This window comes from Mustela putorius, unplaced genomic scaffold (assembly GCF_011764305.1).
Source record: "Mustela putorius furo isolate JIRA1106 unplaced genomic scaffold, ASM1176430v1.1 tig00003898_pilon_pilon_pilon, whole genome shotgun sequence".
Taxonomy (NCBI): domain Eukaryota; kingdom Metazoa; phylum Chordata; class Mammalia; order Carnivora; family Mustelidae; genus Mustela; species Mustela putorius.
Window position 1 is genome coordinate 31,598,867 of NW_025422047.1, and position 20,929 is coordinate 31,619,795.

Consider the following 20,929-nt stretch of genomic DNA (forward strand, 5'->3'; position numbering starts at 1 on the left):
TCTGCTGTTCTATTCCCACAGCTCTCGTCCCTCCACTAGATCCTTTCTCAACCTCAGCTTCCATTGTTACCTTCTGGTGTTTTTCTTGTGTCGACACTCTCCTGCCATCATACTTTCACACTATTGCCAGATCAGTTTTCTCAGAACAGATTTTGATTACATTTTTCCCTTGCCTGAAACCCTTGTGGCATTTCCCATTCCTACCCTAAAAGTAACTCCTTCTTTGGCCGCAGCCCACTTTTAAAGCCTCATCTCTTACCATTCTCCTCCACAGGCAGACAGTGCACCTAGAGCTGATGGCTCACTGACTCTGGCCTGCTTTGCCCTTTCTGTTCCTCTGCTTTTTCTCCTCTTCTAAAATGTACACTTGTCTTCACATTTTTTTTTCTTCAAGGCTTGTCTCAAGTCCTTTCTCTGCCATGAAGGCCTCTCTAATCTGCACGGACCTTTTCTTCTTTGGAACTTGGAGCATTTCTGAACCCTGGCACGCACTTGGCTATTTACCCTATACCGTCTGTTCTTGTTTTAGTGCTTAGGTTTTCACATTGGTATCTGATGTCTCGTCATCCACCTTACAAGCTCTTTGAAGGACAGGGTACCCTTCTTTGTATTCTCCGTGAGGCTTGGCATCAAGGAGGCATGCAGGAAATATTGTTATTTATACATTATCATCCAGTGGTTATATTTCTTTTTTTTCAATGTTTATATTTCTTATGTGATAGCTACCATGTATTTAATTATATTGCTTAATCTTTACGGAAATTTTGTATAGTATTATACATTATCATACAGTATTTATATTTCTTTTTTCAGTGTTTATATTTCTTATGTGATAGCTACCCTGTACTTAATTATATTGCTTAATCTTTACAATAATAATTTTCAGTAACTTACGAAAGCCACACTGTTTAAGTCATGAAGTCAGGATTCACACTTAGCTCTTTGGATTCAATTATACACGCCATTTACACTTACTAGTAATTCTACTTATTAGTTTGATGTATTTTTTGGGGGGGGGTGGAAGAGTGCTTAACACCTACCTTGCTATTACTTGCTTGATTAATGGTAGCAGAAGAAGTGTGCAAGCATGGATTAGCAGTTGTTGCTAACAGGGCTAAGGCAAATAGATGCAAACAGTGCGAAGCAAACTGTGTCAGGGTTCACAGGAAAATAGAATTTCCCCTTAATCTCGTTGCTTACTGGTGGAATGACTCATCTTCCAGTTGTACGTTGTTCTTAAGTTATTCAATATTTGTATAAGTTGGACATGGGAGAGAAAACTGCTGATGAGATATACAAACCACGTCATTTGAGCTTATGACTGTTCCTGGGATAGCCCCAAGATGTCTGCCTGTGTATTCTTGCCTCTCCAATTTACTTTTGACTCTTTCATCTTTTGAATTTCTTTCAGAATGAAACCACTTCCCAGTTCCTTTCAGCTTTAGGAGGCTACTTTTTATTACTGTGATGCACAAGGCTTGACCATATGCTTACTTTGTTATAGTCAGATTTAGGATTGTTTACTCAGACACTAGAAATTCCAGGAACTGAAAAATTTCCCTTCTCTATTCTCCCTTTTCTATTCTTGATTTTGTTTTTTTTTTATTTTCATTGAAAGAGGACAAAAAGCGGTGCCTGGGTGGCTTAGTCATTATGCATCTGCCTTCGGCTCTGGTCATGATCCTAGGGTCCTGGAATTGAGCCCCACATCAGGCTCCCTGCTTGGCAGGAAACCTGCTTCTCCCCCTCCCACTCCCCCAGCTCGCATTCCCTCTGCATTCCCTCTCTCTCGCTGTCTCTCTGTTAAATAAATAAATGAATAAAATTTTAAAAAAAGAAAAAAGAGGACAAAATGATAACCCAGACCATTTTCTTTTGTAATTAACAATAAAAATGAGTATAGATGGGGGGGGGTTTGGGAGAAGGGGATGGGATTATGGACATTGGGGAGGGTATGTGCTTTGGTGAGTGCTGTGAAGTGTGTAAACCTGGTGATTCACACACCTGTACCCCTGGGGATAAAAATATATGTTTATAAAAAATAAAAAATTAAAAAAAAAAGAGTATAGATGACAGCAAATTCTGCCTCGATGCTAGTGAGAATATGTTAACCTTTGATGGGTTTTGCACATACAATGTTGTTTCTGGTTTATAAACAAAAGCTTATTCGGCTCAGTAAAGTAATGAGTTAAGTAGGAGTTAGAAATAGAGGTTCTGTGTTTTTTATGTGGTCATTAACTTGGTTTCCCAGTGTATCTCAGTTTCCTCACAGCATTGTTTGGAGGACAGAATCAGAAGGTATATGCCCATTGTAAAGCATAGTTTTCAAGGAAGCATAACAGGCAGTCCTAGTGGAAAAGACTTGATTTATGAATCATCTGTGCCTGTGTAGTGCTTGGGCAGTGGATCTAGTCTCAGAGCCCTTCTGAAGGGGATGAGCTGTATGGTTTCTTTGGCCCTTGAATTGGAACACCTGGGAAAAAATGAAGTATAGACATGCTTTTCTTACACACATGGAGGCAGGTTATTGGTACCTACAGGGATCCATCTATCCTACCACCGGAGCAGGGAAAGTTATTTTCCTTTATAGCCCAAAGAGTTATAAATAGTGATCTAGTCTCAGAGCCCTTCTGAAGGGGATGAGCTGTATGGTTTCTTTGGCCCTTGAATTGGAACACCTGGGAAAAAATGAAGTATAGACATGCTTTTCTTACACACATGGAGGCAGGTTATTGGTACCTACAGGGATCCATCTATCCTACCACCGGAGCAGGGAAAGTTATTTTCCTTTATAGCCCAAAGAGTTATAAATAGTGACAAACTGCTGATAAAACTTGTGCTGTTATTACTACTTACCTAAGGCACACATTAGATGCTTTTCAAATGCTAATCAAATCATTTAATTTTATCGAGTCCTTACGGTAACCCTTTGAAGCAGGTAGGTGGCCCCACTTTATACCAGAGGAACCTTGAGGCTTAGAAAAGTGACCAAAGTCGTTAAGAGGCATCTTCTCTTCTTCTGGCAGAGAAGATGCAAATCCAGATAGACTTATGGCTAGTTCACACTCCTTTAGCACATTCACAGCTCCTCTGAGGGCTTGTGCTTGTATCTGAGAAGGATAATAATTATACGGTATCCAAAGTTACTGTTAAAGGAAACATTTTGAGTTTATTTTTTTAGGGTGGACAATGAAAAATCTATAAAGACTCTGAAAATGAGCCTTGGATGATGCTCTGTAATTGCTTTTCTCTGGGAATTCTTCTTGAGGGCTTTAGGTTCTATGTGTCATACTAAATTTTTCTTCAAAACTTTTCTCTCCCTTATTTGAAAAGTGTTTACTTAATGATTTGGGGGGGGGCGTTTTTCCACTGGGTTTCAGCTCTGCATATTTTTATTTTGTTTTGGTTTGGGATCATCCAGTGAAAGGACTTAAATTTTCTGTGTGTTTGCTTCCAAGGAAGGAGGGAAGTTTAGCACAGTGTTTATGCTTTAGAGCTGGTTCCTGGTTGTGTGTAAAGTAGAGGGGATTTCCAGAACGTGTAAGCGTGGATGAACTCCTTTAACTGAAAGCAGAATTAAAAAACAAAAAACAAACAAACAAACAAAACGTGGTTAATAGCATTTCTGGGAGCCATGTTTATCGCCTTTCCTTGTGTAATGTGTTCCTTTCTAATTTGGGAGCAAGATTCTGCAATTAAAAGATGTATTGCCTTAGAAGAAATGTATTGCCTTTTTGCCTTTCTTTTAGCCCTTCTTTGTAAGTCAGGGTAGGATGGGAACAGAAAGAGTGGGATTAAAAAGAATATGGCTTTTTGTTCTGCCTAAAAATATAATTTCTAACTATTTTTAACTGAACAAGATCTATTTCCTCAAAGTCCATGCAGGAAATAACTTTAAACTTGTGAGTAAATACCATTTTTCTGGGATATTTAGTAGACGAATCTACTTGTAAATATACTTAGCTGCTGGAGAACACGCCTTGAACACAACCCAAGGTAAATGTGGACAGCAAAGGACTTTTTACTACTTGTTGCAAGTAAGGAGACAGGGAGATAGCTCTAAAAGCACTACCTCTCTGTGGGGTTGCTACATGAAGCTTTTATTCAGTGTATTGGGGGCGGGGCAGGGAGTTTACAGACAACTTGTTCAATTGCTCATGCCTGGCATGTGAATATACATTGTATATTCAAAAACGGGCAGAAAACTCTGCCCATAGGAGGAGATCTTAGTATTCTAATGAGCTAAAGGTAACTTCAGGTCAGCTTCCAGGAGTCCCTGCACAGGTTCTCAACTCCAGTCCAGTTCAAACCGACTAACATGTAAGGGGCTATATCAGGCCAGACACAGAAAGGGGCTATCAGGTAGAACACCTAATGAGTGTCTCCTTGGCTGGAACTGTTGATTCTGCAAAACAAAACACATTCCTTCCCTACTTGTATCCCTTCTTGTTCTCCCATCCATTTTTTTGTTTTGTTTTGTTTTTTTGTTTTTGCTTTTGTTTAAAAGCTTTTCTTTTTGTTTTGATATAAAAGTCTGAAGGTACACATCTTTGATACATAAATGTGACCACCCACACACAAACATTTTTAAATGAAGTTTTTTTTCTTTTCCTTAGTAGTTTTTTTTTTTTAACTTAAAAAAAATTAACATATAATATATTCTTTGTTTCAGGGGTACAGGTCAGTGATTCATCAGTTTTACACAATTCACAGCACTACCAAAGCACATACCCTCCCCGGTGTCCATCACCCAGCCACCCCATCCCTGCCCCCACCTCAAGCAACCCTCAGTTTGTTTCCTGAGATTAAGAGTCTCTTATGGTTTGCCTCCTCTCTGGTCCCCTCTGTTTGATAGCTTTCAGCTCTCTTAGATTTTAATCACTTCCCTTTTCATGGAGTTAACAGAATGACTGTAATTTACTTAATCGGTTTTCTATAAAAGGATATTTGGGTTGTCTAAACTCTTACTATTGCGAACATGCCACAGTGAATCTCCTTGCACATTTGTAATTTCTCACATACACCAAGACAGCTGTAACAGATTTCTGCAAATGGGATTGTTAGGGCAGTGGAAATGTATCAGTTTTGATTGGCTGCCATGGAAATTTATCAGTATACATTCACATTGATCAGGAAAGTATGAGAATTCTTGTTCCTCCACACCTTTGTGTTTCAGTGTCATCAAACATTTTGATTTTTGCCTCTCTGAAGTGAAAAATAGATCTCAGTATAGAATTAACTTACATTTTTTTAAACGAGTCAAGCATCTTTTCATAGGTTTCAAAACCACTTGTATTTTTTTTCCTGAAAATTTCTTGCTTCTTGCAGGAAAGAAAAATATACTTGTAAATCTGTCTTTTAGAAGACTCTACTTGTAAATCTGTTTGCATGTGTTATATTCTATTTTAATTGTTTACTTTCCTCCCCAAATGCTGGTTGCAACCTATTAAATTGATTTCATAACCCAGTACTGGGTTGTGACCTACAGTTGAAAAATACTTCATTAGACTTCTCTATGCAGGTGAAATCTCATTAGTCTATGAGTAGTCATTTTTGGGGTAGGGAGGAGGAGAAGGAGGAATATCTCAGCCTAAATAAGGAAAAAAGACTACTTCAAGGCAAGTATGATTTCTCTATAAAAGAACTCAGAAAGGAGATTTGCATTTCTTTTTTTTTTTTTTTAAGATTTTATTTATTTGCCAGAGAGAGAGAGTACACACAAGCAGGCAGAGGCAGCAAGAGAAGCAGGCTCCCTACCGAGCAAGGAGCCCGATGCGGGACTCGATCCCAGGACCCCAGGATCATGACCTGAGCCGAAGGCAGCAGCTTAACCAACTGAGCCACCCAGGCGTCCCGGGATTTGCATTTCTTTCCCATTGTTTGTAAATACGTTAGGGGGGAGGTCAATAGTGTTGACTGGTGTGCCTTGCATCAGAGCATAGGCTTTTTTTTTTTTTAATTTTTTATTTTTTATAAACATACATTTTTATCCCCAGGGGTACAGGTCTATGTGGGGCTTAAGTGGGTAGAAGAAGAATCAATGAAATAAGATGGAATTGGGAGGGAGACAAACCATAAGTGACTCTTAATCTCACAAAACAAACTGAGGGTTGCAGAGCATAGGCTTTTGAATGCAAACTGGTATAGCCACTGTGGAAAACAGGATGGAGGCTCATCAAAAAGTTAATAACGAGGGCGCCTGGGTGGCTCAGTGGGTTAAGCCACTGCCTTCAGCTCAGATCATGATCCCAGGGTCCTGGGATCGAGTCCCACATCAGGCTCTCTGCTCAGCAGGGAGCCTGCTTCCTCCTCTTTCTCTCTGCCTGCCTCTCTGCCTACATGTAATCTCTCTCTGTCAAATAAATAAATAAAATCTTTAAAAAAAAAAAGTTAATAACGAACTAACCTATGATCTAGATATCACACTACTGGGTATTTACCCAAAGAATAGAAAAACACTAATTCAGATGGATGCTCCCTTATGTTTACTGCAACAGTATTTACAATAGCCAAGATATGGAAGTAGCCCAGTTGATGAATGGATAAAGACGATGTGGCATATATTGTTATATTTTTTGCTTTAGATATGATTTTCAAAAAATTATTATTAATACCCATGTCAAGGAGCTTTTTTCCTATTTTCTTCTAGGAGTTTCATGATTTTAGGATTTACTTCTAAGCCTTTAATCCAGTTTGAATTAATTTTTGTGAGTGGTATAAGATAGGGGTCAAGTTTCATTTTTTTACATGTGAATATCCAGTGTCCCCAGCACCATTTATTTATTTATTTATTTATAAAGATTTCTTTATTTTAGAGAGAGAGAGTGAGCAAGGAAGAAAGGGAGAGGGAGAGAGAGTCTTTAAGCAGACTCCATGCTGAGTATGGAGCTGGACATTGGGCTTGATCTCACCCCTGAGATCATGACCTGAGCTGAAACCAAGTGTCAATGCTTAACCGGCTCTGGCATCCATGTACCCCTCCCAGCACCATTTATTGAAGAGGCTGTCTTTTCTCCATTGAGTATTCTTGAGTCCCTTGTTAAATATTAGTTGACTATATATGCTTGGGTTTATTTCTGGGCTCCCCATTCTGTTTCATTGGTCTGTTTGTCTGTTTTTATGCCAACACTACGTGGTTTTAATTACTATAGCTTTATAATATATCTTGAAACCAGGAAGTATGATCCTTTTGATGAAGTTCTAGAACCTAGGTGAGGTTCAGTGGGGTAAGGTCCGGAGCAGATGACCAAGAGAGAATTCTTGAGACATCTTTGGTGCAAAATGGTGGTTTATTGAAGCACGGGGACAGGACCCATGGGCAGAAAGAGCTGCTGCCTTGGGGATGTGAGGAGTGGCTGATTATATACACAGGTATATATAGGGTAGGTGAGGACAAAGGGGATATTCAGAAGGGCTATCAGGATAAAGAAACTGTCAGGATATTGAAGTCCTGGTTATTATTAAGCCAAGGCCGTTTTTCCCTTTAATGAGGCACTAGCATGAAGACAATTGGGAGTTTCCTGGTGGAATGTCACATTCTTGCTATCAAGCGTCCTTGTTAGTGAGATTTGGGTTTAGAAGAAATTTAATTTTATTTACATTTCCTTCTGCCTCATCCTCCTTCAGTTTTTATGGAGGGGAGGGTGATGTTAGGGCTTGAGGAACTGAGTTATGTGCCTCTGGAAATTGGGCTATTGATAAGGTAACTTCTTTGTTGTAAATCTCTAGGACATTTGTAAACCAAGGGAGACTCATGTCTTGCAGGATTGTGATCTCTGCAAGTTAACTATTTGTTTTTCTTTTAGGGCAGTCAGGGGTGCCTGAGGAATGTCACACATATTACTGAGGGGAGCAGGTGGAGAGGGGGTGCAAGGTGCCAGCTTTGGCTTTGTCCCCAGCCAGCCTCCTGCTCCTTCATTACCTTGTTCTTCCTTCTTCCTTGTCAGTATTTCTTTGATTATTTGGAGTCTATGTGGTTCCATATAAATTTTAGGAGTGTTTTTTTTTTCTGTTTCTATTTTAAAAATGCACTTGGAGGGCGCCTGGGTGGCTCAGTGGGTTAAGCCGCTGCCTTCGGCTCAGGTCATGATCTCAGGGTCCTGGGATCGAGTCCCGCATCTCTGCTGAGCAGAGAGCCTGCTTCCCTCTCTCTCTCTCTCTCTGCCTGCCTCTCCATCTACTTGTGATTTCTCTCTGTCAAATAAATAAATAAATAAATAAATAAATAAATAAATAAAATGCACTTGGAAACTTGATAGGGATTGCATTGGATCTACAGATGGCTTTTTGATAGTGTTGACATTTTAACAATATTAATTCTTCTAATTTACCAACCCAGGATACCTTTCCATTTATCTGTATCATCTTAGATTTCTTTCATCATTTTATGAAAAGTAAACAAAGGACCTGAATAGACATTTTTCCAAAGAAAATTTGTGAATGGCCAACAGGTACATGAAAAGATACTCTGTATCACTAGTCATTGGGAAATACAAATTAAAACCACAATGAGATATCACCTCATACCAGTTAGAATGGCCATCATCAAAAAGATAAGAGATAACAAATGCTTGAGTGGATATGGAGAAAAGAAGATCCTTGTGCACTGTTGGGGGGGTTGTAAATTGGCACTGCCAGTGTGGGAAACAGTATGGAATATGGAGGTTCCTCAAAAAATTAAAAATAGAACTACCATATGATCCAGCAGTTCCAGTTCTGGAAATATATCCAAAGGAAATGAAAACACTAGCTCAAAAAGATATCTAAACTTCCATGTTCATAGCTTTATTTACAGTAGCTAACACAGGGAAACAACTTGTGTCCATTGATAGATAAATGGATAGAGAAGTTGTGGCATATATATACAATGGGAATATTATTCAGTCATTAGAAAACAAGGAAATTTTACCATTTATAATAACATGGATGGACCTTGAAGACATTATGCCAAATGAAATAAGTCTGACAAAGACAAATACTGTATGATCTCACTTATATGTGAAATCTAAATAAAGAAAACCCACCAGACTCAAAGAAAGAGATCAGACTTGTGGTTACCAGAGGCAGAAGGTGGGGAGAAGGGGAATTGGAGGCAGATGGTCAAAAGATATAAACTTCCTTTTATAAGATAAATAAGTACTAAGTATATAATATATAGCATGATGACTGTAGCTAATACTACTGTAGGATCTGTGGGAACTTGTTAAGAGAGTAATCTTAAGAGTTCCCATCATAAGGAGAAAACTTTTTTCCTTTTATTGTACCTATGTGAAATGATGTTAGTTAAACCTAGTGTCACAGTCATTTCACAATATATGTAAATTGAACCGTCATACTGTAGATCTAAAAGTTACACAGTGGTGTGTGACACTCATTTCTCAATAAAACTGGAAAAAGCATAGGCCATAATTTATTAGTATGTACTGTCCAGGAGGAAGGAAAAACTGACACAGGGCTGGTGCCTGGGGGTTCAGGCCCACCTGAGGACTATCTTCAAACATAGCTGTTTTGTTGTCTTCTGGCTTTTGTGGTTCCTAGCTTGATTTTTATTGCTCTGAGGTATAGTGGCACACATGAGAGCATGGATTTCTAGGTTTTAAATCCCAAGTCCACCACTTACTGATTCTGTGACCTGCTTAACTTCTCTGTGCTTTAGTTTCCTAATCTGTTCAGTTCCTAATCATTTTTAGGAGTGAGAGAGTTAAATGAAAAGCACTTAGAATTCTTGTTTTTCTGTACTTTGTGATCTACATGGTACGTGGAAAGCCCTATAAAAGTCTTTCTGTTTATTATTTGGCTTGCTGTATGTAGGATTTCTTTCTTTAACCTCAAAATTTGAAATTTTGTGAGAAGAGAACTAGGTGAATATTTTCATTAAGTTTTCCTTCAGTCTCATGAATCTTTGAAAGACATAGATTTTTTTTTTTAATATTAAGAAAGTTGCTTATTTTTTAAAAATGATTAGTTCTCATCTTTTTGTTCTGGTTTATTCCTCACTGTTGTGAGGCTTAAGTTGTCTCTACTTTCTGTCCTTTGTATCTATAATTTGTTTTCTCTTAGCAGTCTCTCTTCTTTTTCTCCGTGTTCTAGTAGAATTTCTCAGCGTTTGTGCTGCATTTCACCAAATACATATTTTAGTAAATTACTTCTGATCTTTACTGCTTTGGAGATTTAAATTCTGCTGTTGCATTTCTTTTCTTTCTTTTTTTTGCATTTCTTTTTTTTTTTTTTAAGATTTTATTTATTTATTTGACAGACAGAGATCACAAGTAGGCAGAGAGGCAGGCTGAAAGAGAGAGGGGAAGAAGCAGGCTCCCTGCTAAGCAGAGAGCCGGATGCGGGACTCGATTCCAGGACCCTGGGATCATGACCTGAGCCGAAGGCAGTGGCTTAACCCACTGAGCCACCCAGGCGCCCCTGCATTTCTATTTTATTTTTGCCAGATCCCTTTGCATTTCTTGCAGTTCTCTCCTTAAAGCTTATTGCTCTTCCTTCATAGATGCAACTGAGTTTGTCCTCAATAATAAACAATAATAAAATGTATCCTCAATCCCCTGAGTTTTTGTTGTTTCTGAGGACTTCCTCCCTCTTCTTTTGCTGCACCACCCATTCTATCTGGCCATTTGACCCACTCAGGTTTTCTCTAGTGCCTGTGCACCAATGATTCACAGATACATATACCTCCAGCCCTCACATTCTCACCAAACCCCAAATTTCCTGTTGGGCATCTTCCTGAATAACATTCTTTCAATGACAGGATGAGAGTGGTAAACTGTTTTTTATTCTTTGTAAATGTCTATTTGAATGATAGTTTAATTGCATAGAATTTAATATTTTCCCTCAACACTTTGAAGATAGTATCACAATATCTTCTGGTCTCTATTTTAGTTATGGTTGAGACATTTGCTTCCCACCCTTTGTTTGTTTGTTTCTTTGTTTGTTTGAAGTTTTTTAATTTATTTAAGTAATCTCTATACCCACTGTGGGGCTTGAACCTTATGACCCTGAGTTCAAGAGTCCCATGCTCCTCCAAGTGAGCCAGCCAGGCACCCCTTTGGTTCAAGTTTTGTTCTATAGATCATCTTTGTCCTCCTCATTGCTCTTAACATTTTTTTTTCCACTTCTGTTGTTTCATTATGGTGTGTGTGTGTGTATAAATGTATGAATTTTTCCTGCTTGAGATTCACTAAGCTTCCTGAATCTGAGGTTTTATATCTTGAATCACTTCTGAATAATTCTCTTTCACTCTCCTCCATGTCTCTTACTCTTTCTTTCATATGTTTCATGTCATTGTATCTCTGAATTGCATTCTGGGTAGCACATTTAGATATGTCTTCTAATTCACTGCTTCTTACCTCAGATGTGTCTGTTCTTTCTACCCATTTGTTTACAGGTTTTTCCCCCATTGTTTTCAATAATTTACAGACCACAAAATTCACCATTTTAAGTGTACAGTTCAATGGTTCTGAGTAAATTTATAAACTTGTGTGGCTATCAACATGACTCAGTTTTAGAATACTTTTTTCACTCCACAAACTTTCATCATACCCTTTGGAGGACAATCCCTGCTCCTACCCCTAACCCCAGCAACCACCGAATTGCTGTCTGTCTCTGTAGTTTTGCCTTTACTAAAAGATTCATATAAATAGAATCTAATCTGTAATTTTTTTTGTCCTTAACATAGTGTTGTATATTTGTTTTTAGAATATTTTAGATTTTTTTTAAGATTTTATTTATTTATTTGAGAGAGTGAGAGCGTGAGAGGGAAGAAGGTCAGAGGGAGAAGCAGACTCCCCGCAGAACTGGGAGCCTGATGTGGGACTCAATCCCAGGACTCCAGGATCATGACCTAAGCCAAAGGCAGTCGCTTAACCAACTGAGCCACCCAGGAGCCTATATTTAGTTTTAAATATGTTTTTGAGTTTATGTTACAGGTATCAGTAGTTCCTTTTCATTACTGAGTGTATTCTAATGTATTAATACCTCACAGTTTGTTTATTCACCACCTGATGGACATTTGAATTTTTTCCCATCCATTTAGTTTCCATTATTTTAAAATTTTAATTTTATAAGTTCTCTTTCAATTTTTTTTCTTCATTCTTTCATGGTCTATTTCTTTTCTTACAGGTTTGATTCTTTTTTTTATGTTTTAAACTAAGTATGAAAACTAATTAGTTTTCATACTTAGTTTTTATTGCCTTTTAGATTTCTTTATTCTATATCCTGACTTTTTTGGGATTTAATCCTTCTGTTGTGTCAGAGGACTCACACATGGTAGATTGTTTACCCTTGTGTTTTACGCTTTTTAAATTGATAAGGTCAGTTTTAGAGGGACTTGCTTTTCCTGGGAGAATTCCTTTCCTGTCTGGATTATTGATAGTGTCTCTCTGGAGAGGTTTTCTCTTAGCTTCTGCCATGTGTCCAAGGTATATTACTGGATCAGAGCCAGTTTTGTGTTTTGTGTTTGTTGTTGTTGTTTTAAGTAAGCTCTACACCCAGCGTGGGACTTGAACTCATGACCCCAAGATCAATAGTCAGATGCTCTACCGACTGAGCCAGCCAGGCACCCCTGGTTCACAACCAGTTTTTGTGTGATTTCTTGGTGGAGCATCATGAGTTTTGTATCACATAGTTTGTCTAAATTTGTACTCCAGCCTATTTAAAACATAAGCCTGAAGTTTCTTTTTGTTCAAGGATTTGTTTTTCCCTACTTAGATCCCTGGTAGAGATAGAGAAGGTGGTGTATCGTGTTTTGATGACAGTGTTCCTATTTGTAAAGGTTCCTCTTTCATTCAGGAGTTCACTTGCAATTTTTCCCTTCTTTGGGAGGTTTGATATATCTCCAGCTCCCATGGGGATATCAAAAGCCAAGCTCCTGTTTGCTAACATCCATCCCCTTTCTTTTCTTCTCTTCTAGACAACATTAACATCAACCTTTATCCTTCCCGTTCTGATTTTCAGATTTGGCCTCATCTCTGGCACTGGGAGATTTCTTTCTTTCTTTCTCACAAGTTCATCCATTCATAGGTAATTTTTTGCAATTTATACAGCCTTTTAGACTGTATTTGGACACAGCAGGAAAGGTTTGTTTTCTTTTTGTTTTCATCTTACTGGAATCAGAAAATTCAGATAAGATTATAAGTATTTAAAAATAAGATAGTATACTATGGAAATTATAGCTATAACTACTAAGTGAAAAATATCTTCTAAAACATGGCTTGCTATTAGGTAAGTCTAAGCTTTCTAAGACTATTAGTTGTTTGATTGCAGCAGTGTTTTCTAGACATATGATTTCATTTTTCTCTGGCTACATTAAGGCAATCATTTTAGTTTCTTTTAATTTAGAATTTATTTGTATTTCATGGTACAACGCAGGCGCACATAGAAATGTTGCCATTAGATGCAGAGCTGGACTTTGTATTGTGGTTCCCATGTGAAGAGCAGTGCTTGCCACCAAAATAGCTGGTATTCCCCTGTTTTTCCATATCCGCTATGACTAAAGCCAGTTGTTCTAATACTCCCTTTCTTCTGATCTTTGGAAAATATAATCTGATTGTTGTGGTGCGTTGGATATAATTAACTTGTTAAATTCACTGTTTCTTTTATGATGTAAAGTTTTGAGTATACATTTTGTAGTTGTGTTTCCCCTTAGTTGCCATTCTAGAGTAGGATGTTAACTCAATAAAATAAATGAGAGAGATGTGTTTTGAATTTCCTGGTGAGATTTGTATCACAGTCTCAGAAGTAAACTATCATAAACACAGACCATCATTCCAAAAAATGGAAGAGTTTTAACCTCTTCTGAGTGGCAAGGTGGAAAGGAAGTTTTAGCATGTTTTCAAATATCACCTGTTGAGAAAAATCAGTTGCTTAACCTCTTTGCCTTCTCATCCATAGCGTAGGAAGAGGAATAAATAGCAGAGTCAATTTTTACTGCTATGTATGTTTTGAGAGTCACTTAAAATTAACGAGATCAGCTCTGTGACGGCAAGTGCTGGGGTTACCTCTAGAATTCATGTGTCACGTGTAAGGCATAAGCTGTTCCATTCTTTTTTTTTTTTTAAAGATTTTATTTATTTATTTGACAGAGAGAAATCACAAGTAGATGGAGAGGCAGGCAGAGAGAGAGAGAGGGAAGCAGGCTCTCTGCTGAGCAGAGAGCCCAATGCGGGACTCAATCCCAGGACTCTGAGATCATGACCTGAGCCAAAGGCAGCGGCTTAACCCACTGAGCCACCCAGGCGCCCTAGCTGTTCCATTCTTTTATTTCTCTTTTGCTGCACATATTTGGATCATTTTGCTACTCATTTGTGATTAGGTAACAACTATAAAACAACAAATACCAGTTCTGCTTCTTTGTTCCTAGTAAGTTGAATAAAATAGGCAATGTAAGACATTTGATTAGCTGTTTCAGAATTGTTTTAAATTTATTTACTCTTTCCCATATGGTAATAAAAAACAAGAACTGGCTTTTTAAAATTTAAACTTAAAACATAATACACAAAGACTTTATACTTATTCTTTGAGCTTTCAGATTGCCTAGTTGTTAATCCTCAAACATGCAAAGTTCTGTGGTGTTTGGCTAAGGGCCTTGGCAGTTTTTCCCTCTGCCTAAAAGGCTCTTCCTCAGAAGCATGATTGACTCCTTCACTTCATTCAAGTCTTTGTTTAAATGTCACCCCATTAGAAAGGCCATTTCTTTTCACCATATCTTAGAGAGGGGCCAGGAAGAGTGGTGCTAACACCATAACCCAATTAATTTTTCATCAAGGCACTTTTTTTCCATACCTAAAATTAAATATGTAGTTGTTATCTTGGTTTTGTTTCCTCTACTAATATGTAAATTTTTTTAAAGAGAGGGAGAGAGAGAAAGAGCAAGTGCAGGCAGAGGGATAAGCAGTCAGAGGGAGAAAGCAGGCTCCCCACTGAGCAAGGAGCCAGATGTGTGGGACTCAATCCCAGGACACTGGGATCAAGGCCTGAACTGAAGGCAGATGCTTAACTGACTGAGCCACCCAGTCGTTCTTAATATGTAAATTTCTTGAGCTCAATGAAGTGTTCACAGTTCTGTTCCTAGGAGTAAGAACATTATCTGGCACAGAGTAGGTGTTTAATTAAAATCTATTGCTTGACTAAGTGAATGTATTACAAACTTATGGTCTATGGGTGGAACATATCCATATATTTTTGTTTGAAGATCCATCTTTGTATTTTACTCTTTATAAAAATTATTTGATAATACTTCAGAATTCCAGGTTTGTTATTTTCCTTGAAAAATTTTAACTCTAAAACCCGGGTATTAACTTTTGTTTGGCAGCAATTAGCTGAACTAAGAACTGGGCTACTCCCTTTATAAGAGACCTACATTCTCTAGTTTGTTAATCTTTAAGATCTTTTTCTATAAAATCTTGCCTAATCCCTATAGGCATTTGAGTTAACAAACTCTGTTGCAAGTCATGGTATTTATAATTCCTGTGAAATAACACTTTTCAGATTTAAATTTAAAAGTATAAAATGGGTAAAAACAATAGAAGTTGTGACTGTTATGGAATTTCTAAAATTCAACTGTATATTGAATTTGTAAAGCCTATTATGTTACAAAAATGAAGAATTTCCTTTAGGCCAATGAGTACTTGAGAAAAAGCTCCACATCATTAGTCATTTGGGAAGCGTACATCAAAACACAATGAGGTACCATTTGACACCCACAAGCATGACTGTAATAAAAAACCCATGGAATAACAGGCATTGGTGAGCCTGTGGAGAAATCGGAAGCCTTATACATTGCATTTGGAAATGTAAAATGGTGCAGCTACTTTGGAAAATAGTCTGGTAGGTGCTCAAAAAGTTGAACTTAGAGTTACTGTTACTACATATTGTAACTCATGAAAGTTTCCCATGTAAGACTTGTACACAAATGTTCATAGTAGTGTTTAGTCTTAATAGCCAAAAAGTGGAAATAATCCAAATGTCCATCAACTAATGAATGGGTAAATAAAAGGTGGTATAGCCATACAATGGAATATTATTTAGCAATAAAAAAGAGTGGAATACTCATTTATGTTATAATGTTAACAAACTTTGAAAACATTATGTTGAGTGAAAGATGTCAGTCACAAAAGACCACATGTTTCTGTAATTTGTTTTATATGATATGTCCAGAGTAAGTGAATCTATAGAGACAGAAGATAGTTTAGTGGTTGCTATGTAGTAGGGTAGAGAAATGGAGATTGACTGCTAATGAGTATGGAGTATCTAGTAGGAAAGCCAGAATATCCTAAAATTAGATTGCGGTAATGTGGCACAACCTATAAACAGTATTCTTCAAATGAGTGAATTGTATGGTATGTGAATTATATATCAATAAATTTTTTTCCCAAAAGAACTTCTTTTGTTAATCCAAGATTGGTGGATTTTCATTGCCCAGATCATTAGTCAGTCTGTAATCAAATACAATCTAGCAGCAGTGCTAGAAAGAAATACTTATTTAAATTTACCCTCCATTAAAACGGTTACGCTTGCAGATTTATATTTTCCTATGTGTAGTTAGTATGCTGTGACAGTAGGTCAGCTCTTTCTCTGTCATTCGTTATCAGCATGGTCTATTCAGTGGCTTTTGAAAAAAATATTTTATTTATTTATTTATTTATTCGAAAGAAAGAAAGGGAGAGAGAGTGTGCGTGGCTGCAAACGCAGGGAAGGAGAGGGACAGGCTGACTGCGAAATGCAAGCATGCATATGGATCAGTGCTTATTTAATTAAATTAATTAATTTTAAAGATTTTATTTATTTGTCAGAAAGAGCGGGAGTGAGAGCACAGCAGGGGAAGCAGCAGGCTGTTTATCTACTGATGGACACTAAGGTTGTTTCCATGTCTTGGCTATTGTAAATAGTGCTGCAGTAAACAGGGATGCATGTATCCTTTTGAAATTCAGCTTTTTGTTTTCTTTCTGGGTGAATATCCAGAAGTGGAATTACTAGATCACATGATATTTCTATTTTTAATTTTTTGAGTCACCTCCATACTCCTTTCCATAGTGGCTGCAGCAATTTACATTCCCACCAGCATTACATGAGTGTTCCCTTTTATTCACATCCTCACCATCATTTGTGATTTTTGGGGTTTCTTTCTTTCTTTTTTTTCTTTCTTTTTTTTTGGATACTTGCCATTCTGACAGGCTGGAGGTGATACCTCACTGTGGTTTTGATTTACAGTTCCCTGATAATAAGTGATACAGAGCATTTTTTTATGTGTCTGTTGGCGATTTGTATGTCTTCTTTGGGAAAATATTTATTCAGGTTCTCTTCCCATTTTTAAATTGGATTATTGTTTTGGTGTTGAGTTATATGAGTTCACTTTATGTTTTGATCAATAGTTATTTTTTTTAAGATTTTATTTATTAGAGAGAGCAGGAACAGGAGTCCCCCTTTTTATTTTTTACAATACTCCTTTTCTTGAAATCCATTTTGTCTAACATTAATGTCACTGCAACTGTCTTTTTTATTTATCTTTGTTCCTAATTTTCCAAAAGTGGGAACAATTCAACTGGTCCTTTAAGGGATTTTATTTATTTATTTGAGACGGGGAGAGAGAGAGAGAGCGCTCACGCACAAGTAGGGAGTAGGATCAGAGGGAGAAGGAGAAGCAGACTTCCCACTGAGCAGGGAGCCCAAGGCTGTCCTCAATCCCAGGAACAGAACCAGGACCTGAGTGGAATGAAGGAAGATGCTTAACCTACTGAGTCCCCCAGGCGCCTCTGTCACTGCAACCTGCTTAAGCTTACTGATACATGATATTTTCCGCCTACTTTTTATTTTCAGTTTATCCATATCTTCATATTTATATTATGTCTGTTATAAACAACATTTTTGATAGGGTTGAATTTAAATTTTTTAAAAAATTTAAATATTTTTATTTTGTAATTTATTTCCTATTTATCCAAAATATTTTTTATCCTTTTGTCCTTCCTTTCATGTTCTTTTGGGCTAATCAAAAAAAAATTTTTTTTTTTTTTAGATTTTATTTATTTATTTGTCAGACAGAGATCACAAGGAGGCAGAGAGACAGGCAGAGAGAGAGGAGGAAGCAGGCTCCCCGCTGAGCAGAGAGCCCGATGCCGAGCTCGATCCCAGGACCCTGGGATCATGACCTGAGCCGAAGGCAGAGGCTTTAACCCACTGAGCCACCCAGGCGCCCCCCATTCACTTTTTATCTATACCTTTTCTTCATTATTTTTTAAATGTATGACTTGGGATGACAAAACCCTTAACTTAATCTAGTTGACTTGGAATTTAGATCATAGCATTTTACATAAAATGTAGGTACCTAGCAAAAAGAAAAGAACAGAAAAAAAAGAAAAGAAAAAAGAAGTAGTACCTAGCAGTAGAATTCCATTTACCACTTCTTGTCATTTGTGCTGCTGTTGTTACCCATACCACATCTGCATGTTTTATTTACCTATGATTTATTCTATTTTGCGTTTCTTAGTATTCACCTTGCTTTGTGTTTTCTCTGCTTCTTGGGTCTGTAAGTTACATTTGTCACCAAACTTGGGGGACGTTTTGGCCTTTTATTCAAGTATTTTTTTCTATCCTCTCCTTCTAGACTGTAATTACCCACATGTGAGTCTGTTTGACATTATTGCAGAGGTAGGTTACCAAGGCTATATCTTTTTTTTTTTTTCAATCTTTTTTTCTTCAGGTCGTATAATTTCTGTTGCTTTGTGATTCATGTTCAGTGATTCTTACTTCTGCGATCCCTAATCTACTATTAATATCCATCTTGTGAATATTTTATTTCACATAATGCTTTGGGTTCTAGAGTGTTCATTTTTATGGTTTACATTTTTCTGTTTTCCCTTCTTTGATTTTATTATAACTATGATTATATTATAATTATTTATTTCCCTTCTTTGATTTTATTTTCCTTTAAATTCTTGAATATATTTAGAAGAGCTAGTTAAAGTTCTTGCCTGCCATTGGGGAGGGTATGTGCTATCGTGAGTGCTGTGAAATGTGTAAGCCTGATGCTTCACAGACCTGTACCCCTAGGGCAAATAATACATTATATGTTAATTTTTTTAAAAAAGTTCTTGCCTGCTGACTAGCATCCAGACCTTGCTTGATTTCTATTCACTTCTTTTTCTCTTGACCATGATCATATTTTCCTAATTCTTCTGGAATATTTAAAAAATATTCTTAATTCACTTGAGAGAGAGAGAGAGCTCAAGCACATGGGCAGCTATGGAGGGTAGAGGCAGAGGCAAAGGGAAAAGCAAACTCCCTGCGGAGCAGGGGGCCCGATGTGGGGCTCATTCCAATTTTAGTATATGTGCTGCCGAAGCGAGCACCCGACGTGGGGCTCAATTCCAGGTCTCAGAGATCATGACCTGAGCTGAAGGCAGATACTTAACTATCTAAGCCACCCAGGTGCCCCTGTTTATTAATCTTTTAATTGTATATTGGACATTGTGGGGAACACAATGCAAAGGCTAAAGATTCTGTTATCTTTTCCCAGAGGTTATTAATTTTTTGCTTTGCCAGGGTGTTATAGTTGGTTAGACTGACTACAAACTCTGTCATCTTCGTAATGGATAGTAACTGAAATCTCTGCTCAAGTCTTTTAAGTGTTTCATTGGTTGCTTTTCCTGGGCCCATGGAGTCTTCTCCATGCATGTATAAATAAGAGTTAGCCAAGGATTTGGGCAGAATTACGCAGACTTTTGTGATTCCCTCCTTTGTAGCATCCACTTTCTCACTTTCCAGCCTCTCTGACATACCTAAATGCTGTGTTCTGATTTCTCAAACCAGTAAGTCTGCAGTTTTCTGCTTGATTTCCAGCCACCTCTGCCAGCCATTCGAACTGGAGAGTTCCCTTTGGGGAAAAGCCATATACAGGCACATTTCACCGGGTACGGTCATCCACAGGTAGATAACAAACCACCCAAATACAGTGGGTTTAAACAGAAACGCTTACTGTTTTTATTATCTCATAGTTCTTGAGTTTGACTAGACTCTAGTTGTGTGGCTCTTGCTAGGGTATTCTACCATTCTAATTAAAAGGGGGCTGAAGTGTTGAATTCTTCATCATCCTCATGGGGCTGATGGTTGATGCTGGCTATTGGATGGGACTCAGTTGGACTATCAGGGAGCCACACTGTCTTTCAACTTTTGCATTCCATTGAATTTCTGCCTGCTTTTGGTCATTTTCTAATACCTTCAAATAGTTGTTTTTCATATAGAATTTATGTTATGTGATAGTCCAGTACAGACTACACTATCATTACCAGTGATGAAACTCCCACTTCTCCTTTTCTTTCCTCCATAGTACATATCACACTTGACATTTAAAATAATTTATTAACTGATTTATTTGGTTTATTTTGTGTCTTCTTCCACTAAAATGCAGGCTCCATTAGAGTTTTGTCTCTTTAGTAATTGCTGGGCACATAGTAGATGCCCCACAAATATTTGTTGCCTATTTCAACTCCTCAAAATAGCTAAAAGTAAACAAAATAGTCTTGATGACCAAAGAGGGGCTATTATAGAGCCTTGTTCTTTCAACACTGTTGCACTGGTAGGCTAGCATATTTGAGATTTACATCTCCTTGGCTTAAGAGCAGGTTATAGATTCTGACATTTCATTTTCATCATGAATGCCACGTTGAGTCAGTTTAGCAGGCGAGAGCTGATTATGGATCAAATGCAATTAGCATGTGGAAGTGCTGTATGAAGTGTGAAGAAGCATTTCAAATAATTTCATGCAGTTTCATCTCATAGTCTGGTCTTTTCAGATTTCATTTCAAAGTTATTTTTGAGTTTGTATTTTTAAGGGGTATTTTTACTTACCAGAACAATAATAAAAGTCATAACAATGAGCTTATAATAAAGTCCTTGCTAAATTCTTATTAATATTTTGTCTGGCTTTTCT

General features: G+C 37.5%; 1 protein-coding gene and 1 non-coding gene across 3 annotated transcripts in view; one reads left to right on the forward strand and one right to left on the reverse strand.

Annotated features, from left to right (window-relative positions):
* Positions 1 to 20,929, forward strand: part of PRORP (protein only RNase P catalytic subunit) — a 142,465-nt gene that overhangs the window by 28,779 nt on the left and 92,757 nt on the right. The window lies entirely within an intron of this gene.
* TRNAN-AUU lies at positions 12,492 to 12,564 on the reverse strand. Its single transcript has one exon. It is a non-coding gene; the product is annotated as a tRNA-Asn (tRNA).